This window comes from Pipistrellus hanaki (assembly GCF_964339955.1).
Source record: "Pipistrellus hanaki genome assembly, chromosome: 7".
NCBI lineage: Eukaryota > Metazoa > Chordata > Mammalia > Chiroptera > Vespertilionidae > Pipistrellus > Pipistrellus hanaki.
The window spans coordinates 25,279,657-25,285,231 of record NC_140509.1 but is presented as its reverse complement, the minus strand read 5'-3'; the positions used below and the strand labels follow the sequence as shown (position 1 = coordinate 25,285,231).

General features: G+C 41.5%; 1 pseudogene across 1 annotated transcript; it reads left to right on the top strand.

Annotated features, from left to right (window-relative positions):
- The first annotated feature begins 551 nt into the window (after positions 1-551).
- Positions 552-1,571, top strand: LOC311625184 (replication factor C subunit 5-like; annotated as a pseudogene). The gene has a single exon. The product of its transcript is annotated as a replication factor C subunit 5-like (transcript).
- The last annotated feature ends 4,004 nt before the right edge of the window (positions 1,572-5,575 follow it).

The following is a 5,575-nucleotide window of genomic DNA, read 5'->3' as shown; positions in this document are numbered from 1 at the left end:
ACATCAATGATGAGAATCATTGATGGCTGCCTCCTGCACACCCCTACTGAGAATCAAACCCACAGCCTAAGCATGTGCCCAAATTGGGAATGAGTCTACACTCAACCACTGGGTCACACAGGCCAGGCCACCCTTGCATCTTTAGGTCTAGAGGTGGTAATAGTACTGTATTCTCCCTTGTTGGTTTCCCTCTAGTAAATGTTTCTCAGTTCCCACTGTGAGTGTGCCATGTTTCCTTCCAGGATGCTGATTTATACAATGGTTAAATATTATATTACCTTCTTGGAAGGATTAAAAATCCACATTAGCAGTGTAAAGACTCTAAATAATTTAGCAGTAAATAATGTCTAAGTTTAGCCTAAGTCTAGTGTTTGTCAACCTTAATTATTCATGGCTCCATTTTACTAACAACATACCTAAAAACATCTGTGAACGTAAGAGACTATAATTGGACTTGCCTTAAAATAAACAAAGCCAAGTGCTGACACCCCCTCTCCCCCCACCTGGGGAAGCGACGACTCCAGCTGATTGGACACCTTCATCAACCCGCCATGGAAACCTCAGCACCAGCAGCAGCAGCAGCAGCAGCCCTTGGCATCCAAGATCAGGAACCTGCCCTGGGTTGGAAAATCCCGGCCACAGACACTGAGTGATCTCATTTCTCATGAGGATATTTTGAGGACCATTCAGAAGTTTATCAGTGAAGACTGATGGCCACACCTGCTTCTCTGTGGTCTTCCAGGGACAGGAAAGACATTCACCATCCTGGCCTGTGCTAAACAGCCGTACAAAGATAAAGAATTTGGCTCCATGGTCTTGGAGCTGAATGCTTCAGACGACAGAGGAATGGACACCGTTCGGGGACCAATCCTGAGTTTTGCTGGCACAAGGACAATATGTAAGAAAGGCTTTAAGCTGGTGATCCCGGGTGAGGTGGATGCCATGACTCGGGACGCCCAGGATGCCTTGAGGAGAGTGACTGAGAAATTTACTGAAAACACCAGATTTTGCCTCATCTGTAACTATCTGTCGAAGATCATCCCCGCTTTGCAGTCCCCGCGTACCAGGTTCCGTTTCAGTCCCCTGACCCCTGAACTCATGGACCTACGCTTGGAACATGTCAGAGAAGAGAAAGTTGATGTAAGCGAAGATGGAATGAAAGCACTTATAACTCTTTCCAGGGGAGATACGTGATGGGCTCTGAACACTTTGCAGAGCACCAACATGGCCTTTGGGAAGGTGTCCGAGGAGACTGTCTTACACCTGCACAGGGCACCCACTCAAGTCCAGACATCACCAACTATCTGGATTGAATGTTGAATCCAGACTTCTCCACGGCCTACAGAAATATCATGGAGCTGAAGACTCTAAAGGGGTTGGCATTACATGACATCCTGACGGAGATACACTTGTTTGTGCATAGAGTTGACTTTCTGTCTCCAGTTCGAATACACTTATTGACCAAAAGGGCAGACATGGAGTACAGACTTTCTGTGGGCACCAACGAGAAGATTCAGCTGAGTTCCCTCATTGCAGCTTTTTAAGTCACCAGAGACCTGATTGTATCCTAGATGCTGAGGACCATTTGCTGCAGTCTCAGGCCAAGCAGTTACTAGAGAACAGGGGGTTTGGTTGTGGGACGAACCGTCAAGGGATGAAGCCACAATCACCCAAGTCTTGGGAAAAAAAAAATTTTTTTTTATTGATTTTTTTTAAAGCATAAATTATCCATATTTATTTTTAAAAATATATATTTTATTGATTTTGTATAGAGAGGAAGAGAGACAGAGTTAGAAAGATCGATGAGAGTCATTGATCAGCTGCCTCTTGCACACCCCCTACTGGGGATATGCCCGCAACCAAGGTACATGCCCTTGACCGGAATCGAACCCGGGACCTTTCAGTCCCCAAGCCGACACTCTATCCATTGAGCCAAACCGGTTTTGGTGAGTCTTGGAAAATTCTTGTGCCAGGCATGGGTGCGCAGACATAGAAAAACTACCTTGTTTGTGGCTGTTTGGAGCAGAGTGTACAGAACAATTATAGTGGACAACGGTCTCATTGCACTGCCCACTTGCGTTTTATAGGTAGAAAAAGGCAAACACCTTAATTTCAACTGTAAGGCTTCTACCCTTTAGTTGCTTGGAGGACAGGAATTTCGCCTCCTCAATGTCATTTTGGACTATAAGGCTTTCAAATATAATATGGCCCCTGTGTCTTCCAACTCAAGATGAACAGAACATCTCCAAAATCAGGTAGTTTGTGACACTGTGTCTACTTAGAGATATACCCAAACTGATAAACTCATAAAATGGACTCAATTCTCTTCCTTTCAAAACTGGTTTTTTATTTCTCCTCTTGAAGCAGAGGACTTACTTAGCAGGTTCCTAATTGTGGATGGACAGTAGAGAAAACATTCATTTTTTATGCCATTAGGGGCCAGAAGTTGTATAATACGTTCTTCCTGCAAGGGGTGGGGGTAGGGGAAGCAGCACAAGATTGAGCCTGACTCTACACCTGCCACTGGGAAGGAAAGGCCTGGGTGCAGATGTGGAAGCTCACCACAGTAGTCAATGCTGCATTGATATCACTCTTCAGAATTAAAATAAAGCAGCTTTTTGTTGGTTGGACTAAAAGAAAATAAACAAAGCCAAATATAATGGTTTATAGTCTTGATGACTAAGGATAATCCTTAGCAATATCTGTAATTGTTCTGTGCTGTGTGCAACATTGATGGCCTGAAGGTCTACTGAGGTATTCAGGCCTAACGCTTTGAGTCATAGTACTGAGTGTCCCAAAAGGCTGTGCCTTTTGGATTCAGTTTAGTTAAATCCAAGTCTCTCAATATCCAGTTGACAAGTATATCTTACCCATATGCTTCTTTCCCCTGTGCTCTGCATCTTACTTATCACCTCTAATTTGGTAGGAAAACAAATTACCAAAACTAGATAAAAGTTATATCAAAAATATTAAATATGCTTAAATAAGCATCTGATTCCCTGATAAGCACACATTAGTTCTTAAACTTCCTGTCTGTTGTGTTTGCTTAAAAACTTTGTCCCCTTATGCTTGATATTTCAGTTACATGGAATGATTATACTCTTTAAATCCACTTTTAAAATTCAGATGTGGTAGATATGTATATTTCTGGCATATCAGCACATGATAGGATTGCATTTTCTGTGCTGAATGGTTATGTGACTAGCTCTGCACAACGCATTGAATAGAAGTGTTATGATTTTTAAAGAAATATATATTTTTATTGATTTCAGAGAGGAAGGAAGAGGGAGACAGAAATAGAAACATCCATGATGAGAATCATAGATCAGCTGCCTCCTGCAGGTTCCTGACTGGAGATCGATAACACAACCCAGGCATATACCCTTGACTGGAATTGAACCTGGCACCTTTCAGTTTGAAGGCTGACACTATCCACTGATCCAAACCAGGTAGGGCACGTTATGATTTTTTAGTCAAGAACTTAATTGTGAGAAACTCCAAAACTACCCCCCACCTCATTTTTTTTTTTTTTTTTTTTTTGTCACTAGCTCTGTTCCACAGAGTAGATGGTTCCATCAGTATGGGTCCTATAATGTATGTGAAGCTTAAGTGAGAAATAAACCTAAGTTACTTCCGGATTGGTGTTTCTTAGCTTATTCTGATTTACTTTAAAAAAGTTTTTCTGCAAAAATAGAAAAGCGTTCGATCTAAATGAAAGTGGTAACATCACATGGTTTTTATGAATAATTAAGGAAAATGAACATGAGTTACAAAAGCAGTTGAACTCATACGAAATTTTAACTGTTTTTTTAAAAAATCGTCAGGCACGTGTAGTCATGGCTGTGTGTAGTGAATAGTCACAGTTTTACACTTGAGTTCTACCACTTATTAGTAGTAATGAGGCTCAAATATTTTATGTATAAAATTGGGTAATATAGGATTATGATGTAATCCTATGTAATAAAAGCCTAATATGATATGCTAAATGTCCGGTTAACTGATTGGCTGTTCAACCAAAGCATAATATTCTAATATGCTAAGTCCGCTCAACTGCTCGCTATAATGTGCACTGGCCACCAGGGGACAGACGCTCCAACGGGTAGGTTAGCTTGCTGCTGGGGTTCAGCCAATTGGGATTGAGTGAGACCAGCCAGACACTCTCTGGAGCCTTCCCACAGTTCCTCCCTGGCTGGCCAACCTCTCGTGTCTCTCCCCAGCCCAGATTGTGCACCAGGCTTGGCCTGTGCCCTCTCACAATCTGGGACCCCTTTGGGTGATGTCAGAGAGCCAGTTTGATCCCGCAGGCCAGGCTGAGTGGCCCCACTGGTGCAGGAACTTGTGTACCGGGCCTTTAGTCAAATTATAAGTCACCTGATAATACTACTCAATGTCATTACTATATTAATCAACTAGTCTGGCAATATATATCAAATTATAGAATTACTGTTAATTATTCCACTCAAAACTTAATGCATACAACTGGCTTACTTCATTGAGCTCAAATATATATTTTCATGCCTGGCTGGTGTGGCTCAATGGTTGAGCATCAACCTTTGAACCAGGTGGTCAAAATTGATTCCCAGTCAGGGCACATATCTGCTTGGGTTTGGGGCTCAATCCCCAGTAGGAAGCGGGCAGGAAGCAGCCAGTCAATGATTCTCTTCACTGATGTTTCTTTCCCACTTCTCCCTTTCTCTCTGAAATCAACACACATACACACACACACACACACATTCAAGAAATCAGGGAATGTATAGCACAAATATGTACAGCAAACATTTCATTTTTTTCTAACTAAAAACTTCATTATCTACTCTATGTGCAAAGAAATTTTGCTACTTAGGTTCCCACTTTACTTTGAAATTACACTGCCAGAAACTTGAAAACATTCTTAATTATGAAACGGGCTGGGGTACTATTCGTTGGCGGTCAAAATCTGGAGACCACCTTTTATATTCTCTGCCATAAAATTACATTTAAAACAGAATCCAGAAAATGAGATTCTGTAGCCAACTTTTGGGACCAAAATATCCTTTTGAAGTAGTCTGGCTGGAAGGGGATATGATTTGATGTGATTGCATGCCTAGGCAGTGTGAAGTTGTGGGAATAAAAAAAGCACTTAGGAAAAGTGGTTATTGGGAGGAATAAATGAAGGTTGCAGTGTGCTGTAAAATGGCCAATGGTATTTGTAACTTTTTCTTTGAATTAAGATTGCATTTTTCTGGCTTTGCTTTAGTAATCACATTACTTACAAGTCAGCAACATTATGGTTCCTATAGATAAGTCTTGTCAACTGTATCATCCTATTGAGGTAAATTGTCCAAAACCAAATAACCAAATTTTAACACACCATCTGATAACTTCCTATGTACAAGGTCTCAGCTAATAGTTTTTTGTTTTTTTTAAAAATTATTTTATTGATTTCAGAGAGTAAAGGAGATAGAATCAACGATGAGAGAGTATCACGGATCGGCTGCCTACTTCACACCCCACACTGGGGATCGAGCCTGTAACCCAGGCATGTGCCCTTGCCTGTAATCAAACCTGGAACACTTGTCTGTAGGCCGGCACACTA